The following is a 23,972-nucleotide window of genomic DNA, read 5'->3' on the forward strand; positions in this document are numbered from 1 at the left end:
CTCTCAGGAAGGTGATAACTGCTTTGCAGGATGTTGATTGCTGTGTTGCCACCTCTAGGTAATTGGAAAAGTATGACTCTTCCCATTACATTCAAACAATTCCAATCCAATTTTGAAGTACAGCCTGTCTGGTACAGGGTGTGGTGTAAGGGGTTCTGTTTGCTGCTCTGGACTGTAGGTGAGGCATATTTCACATGAAGCAGTGGTCTGGCTGATGTGCTGGCTCATTCTTGACCAGTACTTCACTTCACAAGCTCTACGTTTACAATTTCCTCACCAAGATGTCTTTCATGCATCTTCTGGAACATCTCCTTGCGTAGTGACACTGGAATCACAATCCTGTTCCATTTGAAGACCATATCTTTCACAACTGACAGTTCAGCTCTGCATACCCAATACACATTGTCAATCATCCTTAGCTGCTAGCCATCCTTTCAGAACTGTCTTTTGAAATACTTTCATTGTTTCATCATACCCTGTTGCTTTTCTAGTTGTCTGTAATCATCTGTGGATATTGGGTTCACCTGGGCTCTGGTATCAAGCTTGAATGAAATTGCTGTTTCATTCACAGTCACAGGAATGACCCATCCTGTTTTACCAGCACCAGCAGTCTGTAGAGAATCTACAAAAAGTTCCTCCATTTCCTCATCAATCATGTGCACCTTTCTCTTGGTAGCCCCAGCTTTGCAGCACCTTGCAAAATGATTCTTCTTTCCAAAATTATTGCAGGATGTTCCTTAAGCAGGACACCTTTGGATTGTGTCTGCTCCATATTTGCTGTATTTGCTGTTTGCTGCTTTGGGAAATGCCATGTGCACTGCTTCTCTGTTTCCACAGCATGCACTGTTGCGTCTGTCCTATGCAGCTCCTTAGCTTGTGCTCGTGTGGTCTCTGCTGCCCTACACATACTCACAGCCTTTTCCAGTGTCAAACCTTTCTTGTGCAACATTCTTTCTTAGAATCCATTATCTGGAATACAATGAGCTATTCTGTCCCTCACTAGTGAGTTTCTGAAATCAACAAGTTCACAGGACTTACTCAGTGTGTGAAGCTTAGCTAAGTACTGGACAAAGCTAACAGCTTGTTCCTGGTCACAGGAAAAAAAAACTTATAATCTCTCAAAAGTGATGCTTTTACTTGGGACAAAATATTCATCAAATTTTGTCATTGGAGTGTCCAATGTAAAAGCTACCTCAGCAATTTGAAAGCTGTTATAGATGTCCAATATACCTTCATCAATTGCATGCAGAAAAATAAATGCTTCCAGTTTTTCATCAGTTCCTCCCATTCCACTAGCCGCTAAATATTTTCCATCAAACTCAATATATAAGTTTGCTGGTGAGACAACAATTGTCGGCCGTATCTCGGGTAATGATGAGCTTGAGTACAGACAGGAAATTGAGAACCTGGTGGCATGGTGCGAAGACAATAACCTATCCCTCAATGTCAGCAAGACAAAGGAATTGGTTGTTGACTTCAGAAGGAGTAGCGGACCACACAACCCAATTTACATCAATAGTGTGCAAGTGGAACAGGTCAAAAGCTTTAAGTTCCTCAGGGTCAATATCACAAATGACCTGACTTAGTCCAACCAAGCAGAGTCCACTGCCAAGAAGGCCCACCAGCGCCTTCACTTCCTGAGAAAACTAAAGAAATTTGGTCTCTCCCCTAAAACCCTCACTAATTTTTATAGATACACCATAGAAAGCATTCTTCTATGGTGCATCACAACCTGGTATGGAAGTTGTCCTGTCCAAGACCGGAACGCTGCAGAAGATCGTGAACACAGCCCAGCACATCACACAAACCAATCTTCCGCCCTTGGACTCACTTTACACCGCACGCTGTCGGAGCAGTGCTGCCAGGATAATCAAGGACACGGCCCACCCAGCCAACACACTTTTCGTCCCTCTTCCCTCCGGGAGAAGGCTCAGGAGCTCGAAGACTCATATGGCCAGATTTGGGAACAGCTTCTTTCCAACTGTGATAAGACTGCTGAACGGATCATGACCCGGATCTGAGCCATACCCTCCAAATATCCGGACCTGCATCTCAGTTTTTTTGTACTACCTTACTTTCCATTTTTCTAATTTTTCTATTTATGATTTATATTTAAATTTTTAATATTTACTATCGATTTGTAATCCAGGGAGCGGGAAGCACAAATATCAAATATCGCTATGATGATTGTACATTCTAGTATCAATTGTTTGGCGACAATAAAGTATAAAGTATAAGTATATATATTAAATCACTATTTGAAGCATTCCCACTTATCAGTTAGATTGCCGGTAATCATAGGTGCGGGAGGACTTAGCTTATCCATGACAGGAACTCTCGGCCTCTCACCTGTATCTCTTGGTGAATCCATGGCTACTGAACTTTGGGAGTAACCTGCTCTCTTGCCTCGCTGACCATCTTCTCTTCATCATAACTGGTGTCTGACCTCACTTGCTCCTAGCACCTTTCATACATACTCAATGTCTTTCTTTGTCACGCATGGTGTACATTTACTCTCTGTGTTTAGACCTTATGCCACCTTCTGACACCATGTTATGTTTGTTCTTAATGAAGACAAACTGGAGGTGGGTTTACATTAGAACATTTTATTACTGAATTGCTGCTCAATGCTGTGTGCGCGCACAACCAGGTCACCATCGTAGCTTCCAGTTCCGGTTGAACTCCTCGCATTACCCACTGGGAACTGAAGTTCTTTATTGTACACACATAATAACACAGTGCTGAGCTATATAAACCTGTCCATGATCAATCTAAATATTCCCTCCTACATATTTCTTATATCCATGTGCCCAGCTAAGATTTTCGAAGATAAATCTATCTCTGACCTCTCCCCTAAACTTTTGTTCACTTACTTTAAATGGATGTCCTCTGGTATCAGCCATTGTCACACTGAGAAAAGGGTGCTGGCTGACCACTCCTTCTCTGCCTCTCATAATCTTACACACCTCACCCTTCTTAGCTCCAAAGAGAAAAGCTCTAGTTTACTGAAACTTGTTTTCTAATCCAGGCAGCATCCAGATAAATCTCCTCTATGCCCTCCACATCCTTCCTATAATGTGGTGAAGAGAAATGAATATAATACTCTAAGTGTGATCTAACCAGAGTTTTGTAGAGCTGCAATATTACCCATCAGATCTTGATGTCAATCCTCTAATTAATGAAAGCCAACACACCAGGTACCTTTTTAGCTATTTATCAACTCGTGCAGTAATTTTGAGGGATTAATGGACTCGGACTCTAAGATCCCTCTGTTTTTCTACACTGTTAAGAATCCTGCCTTTAACCTTGTACTCTGCCTTCAAATTTATTGATCCAGAATGTATGACTTCATATTTTTCCACATTGTACTCCATCTTCCACTTCTCTGTGCAGTTCTGCATCCTGTTTGTATTCCATTGTTACTTACGGCAAACTTCTACACTGTCTACCACACCACCAACCTTCATATCATCTGCAAGCTTACTAACTCACCATTGCACTTCTTCATCAAAGTTATTGATAAAATATCACAAAAAAGAGGATGGACTGCAGTGGAACACCACTAGCCACAGACCTCCAGGCGCATACATCTTCTATGCGGGCAAGCCAATTCCGAGCACGTGCAGTCAAGTTACCACGGATCCAATGCCTCCTGACTTTTTAGATGAAAAGATATGCAGGGGTCATAAAATGAAACAGCTACCCATTACACAGCTCACCAACCCTTCTTTTCCACTGAAGTTCAGTGAGAAGGAATTAGAAAAAGTCAAGCAACATTTTTGGTAAGATCGAGCTGAACCAGAGAGCAGCCAATGTCCTTGCAGGTAGTTTTGCTAGAGCGGTTGAGGAGGGTTTAAACTAATTTGGCAGAGGGATGGGAACTGGAGTGATGGGGCTGAGGATGAGGCAGTTGATATACAAGTCGATGCAGTGTGTACTTTAATTGCGAGGAAGAACAGGAAGATGAGAGGGGAAAATTGCAGCCAATAAGAGAAGTTAAAGTGTAACAGAGGGAAAAATTGAAAAGGGTGATGAATATAGTACTGAAGGTGTTATATTTGAATGCACACTGTACATCAACTCAGGTAGATGACCCTGTGGCACAGTTAGAAATTGGCAGGTATGATGCTGTGGGCATCTCTGAGTCGTGGCTGAAAGACCATAGTTGCAGCAAAACATCCAAGGCTACATATTATATTGAAAGGACAGACAGGTAGGCAGAGGGGTTGGGGTGTCTCTGTTGGTAAAAATTGAAATCGAATTCATAGAAAGATAGAACACAGGATTAGAAAATGTAGAAACCTTGTGGGTAGAGTTAAGAAACTACAAGGGTAAAAAGACCCCAATGGGAGTTATATACAGGCCTCCAAACAGTAGCCAGAATATGGGGATATAAATTACAATGGGAGATAGAAAAGGTATGTAAAAAGGATAATGTTACGATAGTTATGGGGCATTTCAATATGCAGGTAGATTTGGGAAATCAGGTTGGTGCTGAATGTCAAGAGAGCAGTTTTGTAGAATGCCTAAGGAATGTCTTTTTAGAACAGCTTGTGCCTGAGCCCACTAGGAAAAGGCAATTCTGGATTGGGTATTGTGTAATTTACTAGATTTGATTGGAGAGCTGAAGGTGAGGGAACCTTTAGGAGGCAGTGATCATAATATGATAGAACTCATACTACAGTTTGAGAGGAAGAAGATTAAGTCAGCTGTATCAGTCTTACAGTGGAGTAATGAGAATTACAGAGGCATGAGAGAGCAGCTGGCCAAATTTGACTGGAAGGGGACACTAGCAGGGATGATGGCAGAACACCAATGGCTAATGTTTATGGGAGATAGTCGAAAAGCACAGGATAGATACATCCCAAAGATGAAGAAGTACTATGAAGAGAGGAAGACGCAAGCATGGCTGACAAAGTAAGTCAAAGGCAGCATAAAAACTAAAGAGAAGGCATATAATATAGCAGAAACTAGTGGGAGGTTACAGATTGGGAAGCTTTTAAAAACCGATAGAAGGCAACTAAAAAAGACATAAGGAAAAAAAAGATGAACTATGAAGGGAAACTAATCACTAACATAAAAGAGGATACCTTTTTTTCAGTTATAAGAAGAGTAAAAGAGAGATGAGAGTGGATATGGGACTGTTGGAAGATGATGCTGGAGAGGTAGTTATAGGGGTTAAAAAAATGGTAAACAACCTAATAAGTACTTTGCATCAGCCTTCACTGTTGAAGGTACTAGCAGTGCACCAGAAATTTGAGAGCGTCAGAGTGCAGAAGTGAGGGTAGTTGCCTTTACTATGGAGAAGCTGCTGGGAAAGCTGAAAGGTCTGAACATAGATAAGTCACCTGGAGTAGATGGACTACACCGCAGGGTTCTGAAAGAGGTACCTGAAGAGATTGTGGAGGTATTATTAATGCTCTTTTGGGAATCGCTAGATTGTGGAATGGTTCCAGAGGACTGGAAACCTACAAATGTCACTCTACTCTTTAAGAAGGGACATGTTGTTGCTGATAATAAAATAAAATAACCCAAATACCTGGGCCCAGAACCCACACACTCTTACAACTCAAACATATTTTTATTTTACTTGTGTGCAAGGAGAACAGCATGGTCCCTGTTACCCACACTTTCTGAAGCCAGGACAGAAAACCGTTATTTTTATACAGAATTGGCTTATCAGTTTGACCATTGGGTGAATTGTATATGTTTGAATGCCTTACTTGTAAGATCAAACATCATTCACAATAGAGGTGTTAAAATTCAATTGAAACTTCAAGCTGACCATTGATGATATTTTGAAGTTAGTGAAGCAATTGTCCCCTAGTTGTTGGGTGTATTTCACATCCTTCCATTATACCTGTCTCGTCTGTCTCCAGCATGCCCTACTGTGTAAAGGAAAGCTATATTCTTCCAGGCTGATTGCACATGTCCACAGTTATTCTCACCTTACTGCCTGCAACAGGCAAGGTTGGTTCCAGCAGTATCACTCCTAAGGTTTCCTTCTCTGGGTTTGATTACACACTGCTGTAGTCCTTCTCAGCTGGTGGCTGTGGTGGCCAAGTCACTGAGTATGTTTCAAGTGGAAGTTGATAGGTTCTTGATTTGTTAAGAGTGTTATAGATTACGGGGAGAAAGCAGGAGAATGGGTTTGAGACAGATAATAAATCAGACATGATGGAATAATGGAGCAGACTCGATGGGCCGAATGGCCTGATTCTGCTCCTCTGTATGATGGTCTTATTATTTTTGGTCTAATAGTCTTAAATCCTTGTGCTATCTGCAAACTTACTAACCCTTCCACTTCCTCAACCAAGTGATTTATAAAAATTGCAAAGATCAGGTGTCCCAAAACAGATCACTGCAAAACACCACTGCTCGCTGACTCCAGGCAGAATATGCTCCATCTGCTACCTGTCTCTGCCTTCTGTGGCCAGCCATGCTGCCAAGTTTTACTTGATCCCACGCCTCCTGACTTTCTAAATAAGCCTACCTTGGGGAACCTTGTCAAATGCCTAACCAAATCCATATACACCAAATCCACTGCTCCACCTTCATCAATTTGTTTTTCTTTTTCACTTCCTAAAAGAATTCGATCAGACTTATGAGGTATTAGCTGCTCTTCAAAGAGCCATGCTGACTATCCCAAGTGCTCATAAATCCTGTCCCTAAGAATCCTCTTTAATAGTTTACCCATCACTGATGGAAGACTCCATGGTCTATAATTCCCAAGCTTATCCTGATTATCTTTCTTGAACTCACAAATAACATTTGCCACCCTGCAATCATCTGGTATGAATCATTTGGCCAGTGATTATGCAAAGGTCATCACCAAAGGCATAGCAATTTCTCACTTCCCACAGAAAGCAGAGAAGCAGAAGAAAGGAAACAATAGGCCAGTTACTCTGACCTCAGCGGTTGGGAGGATGTTGGAGTCAATTATTAAGGATGAGGTCTCAGGGTACTTGGAGGCACATGATAAAATAGGCCATAGTCAGCATGGTTTCCTCAAGGGAAAATCTTGCCTGACAAATCTGTTGGAATTCTTTGAAGAAATAACAAGCAGGATAGACAAAGGAGAATCAGTTGATGTTGTTTACTTGGATTTTCAGAAGACCTTAGACAAGGTGCATCCCATGAGCTGCTTAACAAGCTACAAACCCATGGTATTACAGGAGAGGACTAGCAAGGATAAAGCAGTGGCTGATTGGCAGAAGGCAGCGAGTGGGAATAAAGAGAGCCTTTTCTGGTTGGCTGCCAGTGACGAGTGATGTTCCGCAGGGGTCTATGTTGGGACCTATTCTTTTTACATTATATGTCAATGATTTGGATGATGGAATTGATGGCTTTGTTGCAAGGTTTGCAGACAATATGAAGGTAGGTGGAGGAACAGGTAGTTTTGAGGAAGTAGAGAAACTATAGAAGAACAGATAGATTAGGAGAATGGGCAAAAAATAGCAGATGGAGTATAGTGTTGGGAAGTGTATGGTCATGCACTTTGTTAGAAGAAATGGAAGGGTTCACTATTTTCTAAATGGAAAGAAAATACAAATACTGAGGTGCAGAGGGACTTGGGAGTACTTGAGCAGGATTCTGTAAAGGTTAATTTGCAGGTTGAGTCTGTAGAGAGGAAGGCAAATGCATTCATTTCAGGAAAACTAGAATATGAAAATAAGGATGTAATGTTGAGACTTTATAAAGCACTGCTGAGGTCTCACTTGGAGTATTGTGAGAAGTTTTGGGCCCCTTTTCTTAGAAAGGATGTGCAAAAACTGGAGAGGGTTCAAAGGAGGTTCACAACAATGAACATGTTCCAGCATATTTGCATTTAAGCCTGTTCTACACTCTCCTCACATTCGGCAACGATCTTCTCACCAGTGAATATTGATGCAAAGTTTTCATTAAGGACCTCTTCAATTTCCTCCAACTCCACATGTTTCCTTTTTTATCCCAGATCTGACCTATCCTCACTTGAGTCATCCTTCCATTCTTCATATGCAAGTAGTACACCTCATGGTTTTCCTTAATCCTACTTGCATTATTTTAACTATGCAACAAATGGCTTGGATATTGTAAAACAAGCAAATGTTCTCCATTGCAACAAAATAATTTATATCAATTCTTTTCAGTCAACTAACATAATGACCACAGCTGGAAAAGGAACCCTAGAACATGTAAAGATTCTGTATTTAATTTCCAGCAATTTAAGATATGAAATAATTCTAAATAATTTTATAACTGTCAGCAATGGGAATTAAATTTTATTATTTCTTGATTTTTTTTTTCATTAGCAATGGATAGCATTAGGTCATTTATTGTAAGCTGCAGAGAATTTATTTGCTTAAGAAGTTGGTGCAAATATCTACATATGCTGAAGATTAATGAACAGTTTTTTTCCCCTGATTTGATTTAAAATAATTGTGTTATTTTCTAACCAAATTGACTTGAGTGCATTTTGGCTGCTATAGTTTCATCATGAAAGGAATTTTGCTGCCAAATAGCCTTGATTATTTTCTGGTTTTAATTACATTTCCAGCAATAACAGTTATTAAGAGACACAATGAGTGATGAAAGCTCTTGAGAAATCCATCTTTCTAAATTTGAAGATGAGTTTTTTTATACCTCCTCACATTCCTAACATTCCTCATTACTCAACACCATGCACCTTTTGCTTCTTTCAACCAATTGCTCATGCTTCTCTTCATCCATTTGCTGGAGATGAACTGTCCACCTTTTTATTTCAGCTCTGCACATCACCAAAAAAGAATTGTTGGTGTGATTGAAAACTCAGTAGAGATTGGAGAGCAAGCGTCAGGCAATATGCATTAATGTTTCATTTATTCCACCCCTGCATTGCTAAAATATTACTTCATAGTATTGAAGTATGTATGTCACACCGGAGTTGGATTTGCAAATTAGTTGTAATGACAGAAATCTTAGCAAAATGTTATCTTACTACAGGTACAGCACTGAAGCTCATACAAACATAAAAGTAGCAGAGCCAAAGCAAACTGGCAAGTTGATAATTTTATCCAATTACTGTATGTTTTAAAGTTATATATTCATGGAGTCTTTATCATTAACAATATTCATGGGTAAAAAAGATCTAAAAATGTCATTATTCCCAGGATTATATTAATATTGCCATCTATATTGGAAGATAGATTGTCTTGAGAAAAACTAATGGGATAAGATTGATTGCTCAATTTTTTTAATTCCCCCAGAGTTTAATTTTATACTGATGTTCAAAAAAGATCATTAACATTATTTCCAAATAAAAGTCATTTAATATGGTTGAATAAACATGCAAGTAATACAATCTACTTTTCTTCTGAATCCAACAAAATAAGTTGGACCTTAACCCATCAGTAACAATATGCACCAATAGATCCTTTGCACGTCCTTAATCTTACGTCCATGACTGCAAAAGCCTTAGCTTAAAGTTGTTTGTTCTTCTAAGCTATCTAATAGTTCCATGACAAAAGTCAAATTCTATACTATTGCACCAGCTTTAGGCATTCAGAAAACCCTTTCATCTCAAAACTTTTCAAGGTTGTTCAAATATCATGTTTTTTTCTACATCTGTTGAAATGCTAGATATTTTTCAACTAGATCAACGTACTGAATTAAGTCTTTTCTAACTAGTCTGCTGTATTGCAAGAAAGGAACTTCAGACAAATGGAAGAAAGTCAAGTCAAAACAAAATCCACACTTCTACCACTACAGAAGGACAAAACATCTCATACATTGCTAGAAAGTAATTCTGTGCAACTGACAGTACAGTACAATGTCTGCTAAAAATGTATAATAAAATAATTGTGGAAGAGAAATACTGGATTAATGAGCTTCAAATGTCAGATATATGAAATCCAGGGAAATGCTTGCCAAGTTGTGGTATAATCACAGCACACAAATATGCATGCCACAGTAAAGTTCATATATGTATGCCAATAACAGCTTCAAGTGGAGGCCAATCTGAGCATTCCTGTGGTAGTTTCATGACAGATAGTTTATGAGGCATCTTGATTTCCTCTGGGCCAGAAATTCCATGATACCTTGTGATTTGTGTTATGTAGATGATTAAAACTTTGCAAGGTTACATTTTTATGCAAAGAATAAATAACCAGAAAGAGATGATGTCAAGAAAAAAAAGAAGAATTCTCCAATAAATAGTTATCGCAGTCAAGGTTAGCATCTGTAAATACTGAACGGTATAGCTTCTAATGTAACAGCCTCAGTTATTGTAGTAACCAGCAAATTCACAATGTTCGTTCTAACTTAATTACCACTTAACTGTTGCAAAGATTCTGTGTCTGTAACATTTTTAAAAGTGGATTAAATGATGATTTGCAAATGGAAGGGAGGAAAAGAGAGTTTTTTCTGGAATTTATCATACATTCAACTGAAATTCTGTTGTATTCTTTATTTCACATATCTCTAAATCAGGGGTTCCCAACCCAGGCTCCACAGACCCCTTGCTTAATGGTATTGGTCCATGGCACACAAGCAGTTGGGAACCTCCTACTCTAAATAATCCACAACTTGGAATTGTGTGAATATGCTCTACATCAGCTTTAGTTTCTCCTAAATATTTTTCATGAGGCATTTAAAGGGGAAAAAATATGTCACAAGTCAGAAATACGTTGGAAGTCACTTGGACAGGTACATAGATAGGATAAGACCAAACATGGGCAAATGGAACTACCTCGGCTGAGAATCGTGGTCTGGCATGGACCAGTTGAGCCAAGGGCCTGTTTCTCTGCTGAATGACTCTATTGCGGAATTGAATTCACCTCAGAATAAACCACCATGATACAAAAAGAAGGAAATAAAGAACAATCTTTAATGTAAGTGTATTGCCTAGAAAACAGACATGTTTCTGCACCAAAGCTCTAAATTTTCTTAATCAGCCTATTGCAGTGACTTATAAGAGGATCTAAGGTTATCCAAATGCCTATAGCTGGTGCTGTAGCTGATGCTATAAATTGACATTTGTCATGCTTAGAAGGATAGACAACTTTAGCCATAGGCTTTTGCTTTATGGACATTAGATTAGGGCATGCAATGGATCATATTGTTACTGATGGACTAAGATCCAACTTAATCATTTGTTGTACTCATGAATCTCAATCGGAATTAGATTTATTATCATGGACATATTAAGAAATGTGTTGTTTTGTGGCAGCTGTACAGTACAATGCATAAAAAACTAGAACAATAAGCAATAAATTTTAAAAATAAACATGGTCTGCAAAAAGAGAGCGAAATAGTGGAGCAATGTTTGTAGATTCATGGACCATTCAGACATCTAATGACAGAGGAGAAGAAGCTGCTCTTAAAATGCTGAGTGTGTGCCTTCAGGCTCCTATACCTCCTCCGTAATGGTGATAATGAGAAGAGGGTGGTGAAAATAATTTGTGATGGATGCTGCCTTTTTGAGGCATCACCTGTTGAAGATGCCCTCAGCAGTGGGAAGGTTAGTCCCCATGAAGAAGTTTACAGCCCTCAGCAGCTTTTACTGATCCAGTGCATTGTGCTGCCATACCAAATGGTGATGCAGCCAGCCAGATACTCTCCACGGTACATCTGTAGAGATTTACTAGAAAGTCTGCTGACGTAAATCTACTTAATAATTTGATATTCTATGATCTTACCCTTATCAATCAGAATGGCACTCTATTCAATTGTGCTGGATATGTTTTCCTAATTATTTTATATCTTGAAATCAATCCAGAATTGAATAGATGAGGACAACCCTCAATTTCTTGATCTTTAGATTAAAATGATGAAATTGTTGACCAAAGGTAAAATGCATCCTTGCAACGCTCAATTTTGAGGAAAGCAAATTTTCTCCACTCTACAATAGTCGATTGGAAAAGTAAGCTAGATGGAGGGATGGTAGAGCAGAACTGGATGAAATTCCTACAAGAAATAAGGAAAGTGCAGGAAAAATATATTCCAAGAAAACAGAAAATTATGAATGGAAAAATGGCACAAATGTGGCTAACGAGAGAAGTTAAGGCTAAAATAAAAGCAAAAGAGATGGCGTACAAGGAAGCAAAAATTTGTGGGAAAACTAAGGACTGGACGACTTTGAGAAACTTACAGAAGGAAACTAAGAAAGTCATTGGGAAAGAAAAGATGAATTATGAAAGGAAGTTGGCAATTAACATAAAAAAGGATACTAAGAGTTTTTTAAATACATGAAGAGTAAAAGAGTGATGTGGATAGATATAGGACTGATTGAAAATGATGCTGGAGAAATTATAATGGGTAACGAAGAGATGGCAGAGGAATTAAATGAGTATTTTGCATCAGTCTTCACAGTGGAAGACATTAGCAATATACTTGATAGCCAGAGGTCTCAGGGAATAGAATTAGGTACAGTTAAGATTACTAGAGAGAAAGTGCTTGGGAAGCTAAGTGGACTAAGAATAGATAAGTCTCCCGGTCCGGATGAGGTGCACCCAAGAGTTCTGAAGGAGGTGGCTTTGGAGATTGTGGAGGCATTGGAAATGATCTTCCAGGAATCAACAGACTCTGGCATGGTTTCGGAGGACTGGAAGGTCGCAAATGTAGTTTCGCTGTTTAAGAAAGGAGGGAGGCAGCAAAAAGAGAATTACAGACCTATTAGTCTGACATTGGTAGTTGGAAAGATATTGGAGTCGATCCTCAAGGACGAGGTTATGAAATACCTCGAGGTGCATGGCAAGATCGGGCCAAGCCAGCATGGTTTCATGAAGGGAAGATCCCGCCTCATCAATCTATTGGAATTTTTTGAGGTAATCTCAAATAAGATTGACAAGGGAGAGGTTGTGGATGTTGTGTATTTGGATTTTCAAAAGGCCTTCGATAAGGTGCTGCATAAGAGGCTGCTTAATAAGACAAGAGCCCATGGAATTACAGGAAAGATGTTGGAACGGGTGGAACATTGGCTGATAGGCAGAAAGCAAAGGGTAGGAATAAAGGGATCCTATTCTGATTGGTTGCCAGTTACTAGTGGTGTTCCGCAGGGGTCGGTGTTGGGGCCACTTCTTTTTACAATGTATATCAATGATTTAGATTATGGATTAAATGGTTTTGTGGCTAAGTTTGCGGATGACACCAAGATAGGTGAAGGAGCAGGAAGTGTTGAAGAAATGGAAAGGTTGCAGAGAGACTTGGTCAGTTTAGGAGAGTGGGCAAAGAAATGACAGATGAGATACAATGTTGAGAAAAGTACAGTTGTACATTTTGGAAGAAGAAATAATCAGGAAGATTATTATTTAGATGGGGGGAAAATTCAAAAATCAGAAGTGCAAAGGGACTTGGGGGTCCTCGTACAGGATACCCTAAAGGTTAACCACCAGGCTGGATCGACAGTAGGGAAAGCGAATGCTATGTTGGCATTCATTTCAAGAGGAATAGTGTATAAGACTAAGGAGGTGTTGATGAGGCTCTATGGGGCACTGGTGAGACCTCACTTGGAATACTGTGTGCAGTTTTGGGCCCCCTGTCTTAGAAGGGATGTACTGATGTTGGAGAGAGTTCAGAGAAGATTTACGAGGATGATTCCTGGAATGCAGGGGCTAACATATGAGGAGCATTTGTCAGCTCTTGGACTGTATTCTTTAGAGTATAGAAGAATGAGAGGGGATCTCATAGAAACATTTCGTATGTTGAAAGGGTTGGACAGAGTAGATGTGGAAAGGCTGTCTCCCTTGGTGGATGAGTCCAGGACAAGAGGCCACAGTTTTAGAATTACAGGGCACCCATTTAAAACAGGGATGAGGAGAAATATTTTTAGCCAGAGGGCCGTGGATTTATGGAATTCATTGCCACATACAGCTGTGGAGGCCTGATCATTGAGGGTGTTTAAGGAGGAGATTGATAGGTATCTAATTAGTCAGGGTATCAAGGGATATGGGGAAAAAGCCTGAAATTGGAACTAGATGGGAGAATAGTTTAGCCCATGGTGGAGTGGCAGAGCAGACTCAATGGGCCAAATGGCCTACTTCTGCTCCTTTGTCTTGTGACCTTGTGATCTTATGTATCACTTTATGTATCAGAGTCTATGAGAAACTACAAAGATCATATCTTTGATGTGGATGAATCAAACTATTATTCAGAGGAAAACATTTGGAACTAGTTACCTGACATGCATAGTTTTCAGGTAAACTGTAGCTGAAGAGCCAAGATGGCAATGAATGAAAAACCTAATGGTGCCTCTTATCTGCAATTTATCGAAGGTTATTGTTATCCCTAAGGGTATGTCCTATAAATCTTTTCTCTGCATCCTGAAATTAATCATAAAATGTGTGTTGAACATCAATACATTCCCATAGTATCAACATGAAATTATATGAGACTTTGAACTTTGATTTTATAATAACTTTATAATCATTAACCATATCTTGTATAAAGGAATTAATTAATTTTACATTTATTGCTATATATTCAACCCTCAGTATGTTGGGAAAATTTCTTGTGTGATGTAGATATTGTGCAGGTCAGACAGTATTTGTGCAGACAGAAGCAGAGTTAACATCTGTACTAGTGACCTCTCACCTGGAACTGGAAAAATAAGAAAATAAGTACGTTTTTAAGCTTCAGAGGCTGTGTGGATGAGAGAAAAAGGGGAAGGTCTGTGTTAGAGTAGTCACCAAGTTTGACCAGGTGACACATCTAAGAGAGAGTGATGAATGCTTGCTAATGACAGCTGATCTATCAGGAAGAAGACTAGAACAAGGGCAGTACTAAGGGGAAAAGTGCTGGAGCTGTACAATTCAGTGGCTGGAAATATGAAGTAAAAGAGAATGCTGAAAGTTCCCAACAGGTTAGGTAACGATTGTGGCAAAAGTATAATGTCACTGGTGGATAAACTCACATTAGAAAATTGATACTTTTCACACAAACAGGGAAAGCTAGTTGTCTAAACCTATTCAATATAATATTGAGTCCTGATGCCTGCTCGTTAGTGCAAATATCTAATCAGCCAATCATGTGACAGCAACTCAATGCAATAAAACCATGCAGACTTGATTAAGAGTTTCAGTTGTTGTCCTGACCAAACATCAGAATGAGGAAGATATGTGATCTAAGTGACTCTGACCATGGAATGATTGTTGGTGCCAGACAGGGTGGTTTGTGTATCTCAGAAAATGCTGATCTACTGGGATTTTCATGCACATCAGTCTCTGGAGTTTACAGAGAATGGTGTGAAAAACAAAAATCATCCAGTGAGTGGCAGCTCTGTGGGGGGAAAATGTGTTGTTACTGAGGGATGTCAGAGGAGAATGGCCAGACTGGTTCAAGCTGACAGGGAGACAGTAACTCACACAACCACACGTTACAACAGTAGTGTTCTGAAGAGCATCTCTGAACACCAGCACATTGAATCTTGAAGTGGATGGGGTGCAGCAGCAGAAGACCATGAACATATACTCAACGGCCACTTTATTAGGTACCTCCTCTACCTAATAAACAGGAGATACCTAATAAAGTGGCCACTGAGTGCGTGTAGGATGCAAGGTCAGAATAAAAGTGGGATCAATGACACACTGACACTTCACGTGGGGCCACCATTTCGTAACTCCATTCTGACCTCGGTGTGGAGTTTACACGTTCTCCCCATGATCATACCCTGCAGGAGATGCAATACTTGTTCTTCTACCTCCTCGCTTCCGATCGTCCAGGGACCCCTGCTTTCCATGCAGGAGAAGCAGAAACTCTTCCAGTATTGTGGATTGCATTCTGCATTCATAGTATAGCCATCTCTGCACTGACAGGACCAATTACGGGTTGCATGAGTGCTTTGTAGGGTACTTCTGTTTCCTCCCCAGCATTGACCATAGACGTCTGGTTGTCTGCCAGATGCATTCTCTGTCTCTTAACAGAGGAGAAGAGAGGAGAAGATGGTGGCGTGACACAGCTCGCAGCGGCCACTCCGGTGAATGATATCTGTTATCTGTCAAATAGGGTGCCGTGCACTATCCTGATTTGATGGAGACAGATGTGAGAGCATGGAGGAACATCTGTGAAACTTCTGAAATGCCTGCTTCGCTGCCGCTGCTACTGTGTGATCCAGAATCTCCAGAGGAGAAGGCCCCGAGTCCTCAGCTTTGCTTGTTGCTCGGCGGCTGGGGCGGGGTCAAAGCTCTCGGCAGAGGATGGTGCTCAGTGCTCGGTGTCGGAGGGCTGGTCGGAGGCTCGAAGTTTTCAGACGGACTCAGAGTTGGCTGCAGTCGGGTGCTTCCAATGAATTGGCATGTTTGCAGTGCTTGGAGTTCATGGCAGGGAGAGTTTCTCCCTTCTACCGTCTGCGTGAGATGACGGGGCTATCGGGACTTGGGACTTTTTTTTACCGTGCCCATGGTCTGCTCTTTATCAAATTACAGTATTGCTTTGCACTGTTGTAACTATATGTTATAATTATGTGGTTTTGTCAGTTTTAGTCTTGGTTTGTCCTGTGTTTCTGTGATATCTTTCTGGAGGAACATTGCATCATTTTTTAATGCATGCATCTAAATGACAATAAACGAGGACTGAGTGTCCTCATAATCTAACCTAATCACATTGCTTTTGGCTCCTACACTGTTCCGATGAACACTCAATGTCAGCTCCAGGAGCAATACCTCAATTGGTACAAGGGAGCCCTCGAGATTCAGTGCTAAATTCAGACTTCCCCACCTGCATCAGTACTGGTGACTTCTGATGTCAAGAAATTCACCTGTAACAGTAATTCAGGGGTTCACTCTCTCCACCAATACTCCCTGATCTGCAGAGTATCACTCGAATTTCCTTTGTTTCATATTTCCAGCCACCCCTATGTTCTGCACCTGACAGCTCCAGCACATTTTTTAAGTCACACTCCTTTAGATCTCGGATATTTAACAAGTAGTCATCAGCCTCTGTCAGCTGAAGTATTTGTGTGACCTGGACAGCTTTGATCTCCATCTTAGCACAGACTTTACCCTTGATCTTTCTAAATTCCCACATTTCCAGTTCTCTTAAGGTCAAAGTGTTTTCTTGGTTTTCTAGTTCTGATGATGGGCTGTTATTTCAAAATGTTAACCCTCTTTCTCTTTTCATTAATGCTACCTGGCTTGCTAAGTATCTCCAGCATTTTCTCTCCTTACATCACTGTCTTTTTAATGAGATGTTTAATCAAGACTCCAGCAAGCTTTGTATGTAGGAGGAGAACAAAAATAAAACAGTAACTATCTATTGCAAGAACTGCCAACGCACAGACATCAGGAAGAAAGCAAGCTCAAAATCCTGTCAACTTTATACAAACTGCTTCAAAAATCCATCTCAACATTCTGTATACCAGTTTTCGAACTCTGTTATGGTTCAAGTATGGGTGGACTGAATGGAAGAAAAACTTTTGAAGCTGTTTATATTAGAAACATAGAAACATAGAAAATAGGTGCAGGAGTAGGCCATTTAGCCCTTCGAGCCTGCACCGCCATTCAGTATGATCATGGCTGATCATCCAACTCAGAACCCTGTACCTGCCTTCTCTCCATACCCCCGATCCCTTTAGCCACAAGGGCCATATCCAACCCCTCTTAAGTATAGCCAATGAACTGGCCTCAACTGTTTCCTGTGGCAGAGAATTCCACAGATTCACCACTCTCTGTGTGAAGAAGTTTTTCCTCATCTCGGCCCTAAAAGGCTTCTCCTTTATCCTCAAACTGTGACCCCTCATTCTGGACTTCCCCAACATCGGGAACAATATTCCTACATCTAGCCTGTCCAATTCCTTTAGAATTTTATACGTTACATTACAACACATTGTTGAGCTTGGTTTATTCCTGATGTTTGCATGTTGTCAGATGTTGTCCACCATGGGTAAAGCCCTCCCCACCACTGAGCATATTTACATGGAGCATTGTCACAGGAAAGCAGTATCCATCATCAGGGACCCCCACCACCCAGGCCATGCTCTCTTCTTATTGCTACCATCAGGTAGAAGGTACAAGAGCCCCAGAACCCACACTATCAGGTTCAGGAACGATTATTAACCCTCAACCATCAGGTTCTTGAACAGAGGGGATAACTTCACTCAATTTCATTTGCCCAATTCTGAACTGTTCCAATATCCATAAGACCATAAGACAAAGGAGCAGAAGTAGGCCATTCGGCCCATCGAGTCTGCTCCGCCATTTTATCATGAGCTGATCCATTTTATCCTATTTAGTCCCACTGCCCCACCTTCTCACCATAACCTTTGATGCCCTGGCTACTCAGATACCTATCAATCTCTGCCTTAAATACACCCAATGACTTGGCCTCCACTGCTGCCCATGGCAACAAATTCCATAGATTCACCACCCTCTGACTAAAAAATTTTTTTTGCATTTCTGTTCTGAAAGGGCGCCCTTCAATCCTGAAGTCATGCCCTCTCGTACTAGACTCCCCCAACATGGGAAACAACTTTGCCACATCCACTCTGTCCATGCCTTTTAACATTAGATATCCATGGACTCCATTCCATATCCTATGGACTCACTTTCAAGGATTCTTCATCTCATGTTCTCAATGTGTATTGCTTATGTATTATTATTATATTTCTCTATTTTGTTCTTTTTGTAATTGCACAGTTTTGTTGTCTTTTGCAAACTTGTTGAATGCCCTGTTTGTGTGGTCTTTCACTGATATGATTATGGTTATTGGATTTACTGAGTATGCCTGCAGGAAAATGAATCTCAGGGTTATATATGGTGACATATATGTACTTTGATAATAAATTTAATTTGAACTTTGAACTCTGAAACTAGCTGAGATTCAAGAATTAGCTGAGCTTTTAGTATCACAATTTACTCCCAACAATTCAAAGTCATCATATTTTTTCAAAATCAAATATTAAGATGAAAATTGAAATAATTAGTTCAAAGTAAGGAATATACATATCATTCAATGATAAAATGTTGAATTGACAGAAATGAAGCATGAATTCAAATTGGACCTGAATTCCTATTTTTTCAACATATTTAGGAAACAGTGAATGCTCTATACTGAAGGACAAACTTTCCTGCTGAGCACAAAGATGAGGAATCATTCGTGAGGCCACTTAACAATTTTGCAATCCAACACAAACACTGTTTCTCAACTTTGGCTCTCTAACACTATTCCTAAAACAACTAAAGGTTGCTACATAGTTAAACTCATTTATAGATAACCAATAGTAAAAATTAAACTGCCCTGTTGGGAAAGAATCATGGTTAGTATCTTTTATTGAAGATGTATGTAACTGGAAGCTATAGCACAGGGGTCACTCAATGATAATTTTACACAGTGGGGCTGCTGTCATATTGATCATAGATCTGCTGCTACTATAAGGGAAATACTTAGCTAAATAGATGGAAATGTGTCACCCGGGGCAGAGACTGCATCCACAGACTTTGGATGTGTGTGTGGGTGTGTAGTGGCGGGGGGAAACTGGTTTGGTGGCCAGTGGCTGTCATAGACTTACCTGGAACTAGGACAGCAGAGGCTTGTCGTGCAATTGGTTTGGGTCGGCAGTTCAGCAGTCAATATCAGGGCCTGGAACAATTATGGCAGGAGGGCTGCAGCAGGTTGGAAATTGCGTAAGAATGTTTGGTAAAAGGTTGGAGTGGCATCTGTGGTAATAGCAGGTATCCAGGAGATAGGAGGTGGAGTTTTATAGAGATCAAAGCTTCAGTCAAAGAATCAGAGAGTTGGCGGGGTGGGGGGCGGAGGCAGGGGAGGTATCTGTGACTGGGGATGAGATATGGGCATTTGGGATCAGTGTTGATCAGGGGGTGCAAGACAAAGTTCAGCTGAGTGGGGACAGATCCCAACCCAGCTGTGGAGAGGGTAAACAGGGAGTTTGATAGATCAGGGAGTGGGAGCTTGTCCAACTACATGGGAAAGGGAGGACAGGGGTGTGAGGAGGTTTGAAGTTTGGCTGACAAGGTGGAAGAGTTTTGGGTGGGGGAGAGATTGTGCAAGAATGATTTCATCTGAAGTGCGACTCGAGACAATGTAAAAGTACGTTCTGCTTGAGCTGCGCTGAATTGTTGAACCTTCAGGCTGACACAAAACAACCAAAAATGGTCATTATTGCTTCTCACTCCACTGCAAGTGCATTTTAAATCACTTTGTGCTGAAGCAAATGACAGTCTGTGATCTGACTACTAAGCCTGTGGCTATTTCCTTTAGTCTGCATTCTCCATTGGCAGTTTTTATCAGGTAAAGGTGTCCTTGTGTATGACTACAGCCATGGGAAATTGAATTCAAATGGAGAATGAACTAGCAGGCTTAGGACCTTCCACAAAGTGTACATGACAGTTGTAAAGATTTCCTTTTTAGTGAGTTCTAGAGGACTTCTAATGAAGTCACTAGAGAGTTTACAGAGAGATACCAGTTAAACTGAAGGAACTTGAATAGGTTGTGGTTTATTCAAGGACTCATTGCACACAGCCTTTGGAACTTACTCTCTGGTACTTAAAGGAATAAGAGTTTTAAAGTAATAATTGTGGATCCACAGCAAATATTGCACACTTTGCACTGTTTCTCCTCTGTTTCAACTATCTTTGGAATCAGAAAGGTTGTCACATTTAATTTTTGTCAGAAATATTTCTCAAATAATTGTGAAATTCTCTTCAGGAATGTCATCAATATTATAACATTCTTTGTTCTTCTCTCTTATATCAAATGTTCGAATCAAGTAGCCTATGTGAATTCTTTTGCATTTCTCACCAGTCTTCACAAGATTATTCCTAGAACTATATGCCCCTAATAGTTCCATTCCAATTCCATTTTTTCTAACCTGCTGAGAGGATTCAATGTGCAAACTCAGACTAGAAGATGGAACTTCTTCACTTTAAAGCTTGTGCTGTGATTTTTAATCCGTTGAACTTGCCTTTCCACAAATCCTTCCTCCAGATTGAGTGAGTCCAGACTCACTCACGTCATGCTGTGAGAGTGGATTTTCTGTAACCTCGAAGAAATTCTACAAGGTGGTATTTGGACAGTTTCTTCACAGCTTCTTTACCAGGCTGGCTTTCCTATCCACATCCCCATTTGAGTCAAGGTGTGGAAAAATGTGGATAGATATGATATTTTATTCCATCGCTTTTTATAAATTACCCAAATTAAAAAGAACAGAAGATCAACTATCTGACATAACTTCAATCAGAAGACTACGTGTGGTAAAAATGAGTTCAGTGGTGGTGCATGAACATACATATCTTTACTTCTAAATAACTTGTACAACTACAGACTTTTCATAGTAATCTATATCAAACTACTAGAAGTTGAAACTTCCACAGAGCCTCAACCCAAAATGCGGTTATTCTTCTCCCATGATGAGTCAAGCTTAATGCACTGAGCTGCTCCAGATTCCAACGTCTGCAATCTCTCCTGTGTCACCAGAGGATCAGCTCAACAGGTCAGTAATCCCAACATGATGCATTTCTATGGGATAGACATTCTATATTTTTGACTATGACAAGCTAATAGCCAACTTCTCTAAACACTTCATTTGTATTTATTATTCCCAAAATAATAATTGTATTTTTTTTTTCAGAATGTTGTGTCTGAGCACGACTACATAAAAGCACCCACGCAGGAGCTGACTTTAACTGGTGTATTCACATTGCAGAGAGAGAGAGAGAGAGAGGGAGAAAACAATGCACATTTATGGACAACAGATCAATGTGCAATGCTAAGGGGAGTCATTGAATGTGGAATACAGATGCCGTGTTATGATTTTTATCCTGAAAGACATCACTCTCAACGAAATGGCAAGGTAGTATTAGACCATGGATCGGAAGACCATGGGAGCAGAATTAGGCCATTTTGCCCAGCGAGTCTGTTCAGCCATTCCATCATGTCTGATTTACTATCCCTCTGCACCCCTTCCTCCTGCCTTCTTCCGGTAACCTTTGACACTCTTACTAATCAAAAACCTATCTACCTCTTCATTAAATAAACCCCATGACCTAGACTCCACAGCTGTCTATGGCAATAAATTCTACAGATATATCACCCTCTGGCTAAAGAAATTTCTCCTCATCTATGTTCTAAGGAGACATCCTTCTATTCTGAAGCTGTGCTATCTGGTCCTAAACTCTCCCACTATTAGAACATCCTCTCCACATCCACTCGATCTTGGCCTTTCAATATGCATTATGTTTCAATGAGATACCCCTCCTCCCCATTCTTCAAAACTCCAGTAAGTACAGGCCCAGAGCCAACAAATGCTCCTCACATTTTAACCCTTTTATTCCTGGGATCATTCCCGTCAGCCTCTTCCTGACCCTCTCCAGTGCCAGCACAACCTTTCTCAGATAAGGGGCCAGAAACTGCTCACAATACACAAAGTGTGGTCTGACTAATCCTTATAAACCCTTACCATTATGTTAAGGGACTTACAGAAGGCTTGTATAATAACAGGAAGCCCCAAGCTCAAATCCTTATGGTGGAGATGGGAAATTTAAATTCAGTTGATTTAACGCATAAGGAATAACAAGATAAAAGTTAACTAAAATCGTTATTGGCAAAAACTCATAATAACCTACTTGGTTCACTAATATTTGTTGTGTCTGAGCACAACTACATATATATTAAATAAAAGCATGCTCACAGGAGATGGCTTTAACTGATGTATTCATATTGCAATGACAGAGAGAGAGAGAGAACAAGAGAACAATGAACAGGTGTAGACAACAGCACATGCACAGATAACAGATCAATACATTGTGCTAAGGGGGGGTGTCTTTCTCTAAAAGAAATAGATCCATATATTACACTTCCTCCCTCTTTAGATTAATGCAACATAAAACTGTATATGTACAAAACATTCAATTTCCCTTTCATAAGCCCACATTCCAAATAAACATAACAAAATGCTGGAGGAACTCAGCAGGCCAGGCAGCATCTATGGAAAAACGTACAGTCGTTGTTTTGAGCCAAGTCCTGCTGAAGGGTCTCTAGCATTTTGTATGTGTTGCTTGGATTTCCCAAATAAACATGGTTTCACAAAAACAGTCCATCAGTTCTAAAGGTTCAGTATTTTGGGTGGCACACTGTTTCTTTCAGGATAGCACCTCTGGATCTGTGGAGTGGCTTTAGGGTTTGGTAGGTGACTTGCCTAAGACAACGTTCTCAGTTTCCAGTGTCACGTTGCTGTCAGTGACATGATCATCACTGAGAGGTAAGTCCGGTGACTGCAATGTGTCCGATTTGTTGGATGAGATCGACTCAGGTGTGTTCTTCAGTTTAGCATCCAGTGTCTGGTCCACATGACTGATGTCCAACATCCACTACATTCATCAGCAGTCCAACTCTTGTAGCTATCCTACCGTGTGTTCACTTGTCTTCTCGATAATCATGTGCTAGGACTTCCTGTCCAATTTCAAAGCTCATTGCTGCTTCACTTGGCAACTGGGCTGAACTGTTTATTCTGTACTTCCCTCTGTAGTTCTGGTTTCAGGAGGTCTATGCGAGATCTCAGATTCCTGTTCCTGAACAGCATTGTAGGAGTTTGATTTGTTGTCGCATGAACAGAGCTCTGAAACACAAAAGGGAATTTGTCCAATTGTGCTGTAGAGAAATGTCCTCCTTGTCCATCGCTTTCATGGACTTCTTGAATGGTTGGATAAACCTTTCAGCTAACCCATTCACTGCTGGGTGGTGAGGAACTGTCTTGAAGTACCTGATGCCATTCTTTTCAATGAACAGTCGGAATTTTTCTGATGTGTATTCTGGTTTGTTCTGGTAAGCCATTTCTGGTGAAGATAGTCCTCAAAGTGGAGACGGTCTTTGCTGAGGTGGTTGACTTCATTGGTATAGGTTTTGGCCACTTCGGATGAGCATCCACAGCAATCAGGAACATGGAGTCTATGAATGGCCCAGCAAAGTCAATATGTACTCTTTGCCATGGTGTTGATGGCCATTCCCACGGGTGCCAGTGAGGGTGCACTTAGAACTTTGTGGCAATGTGAACAGCTTCTGGTCAAGTC

This window comes from Mobula birostris, chromosome 7, assembly GCF_030028105.1.
Source record: "Mobula birostris isolate sMobBir1 chromosome 7, sMobBir1.hap1, whole genome shotgun sequence".
Taxonomy (NCBI): domain Eukaryota; kingdom Metazoa; phylum Chordata; class Chondrichthyes; order Myliobatiformes; family Myliobatidae; genus Mobula; species Mobula birostris.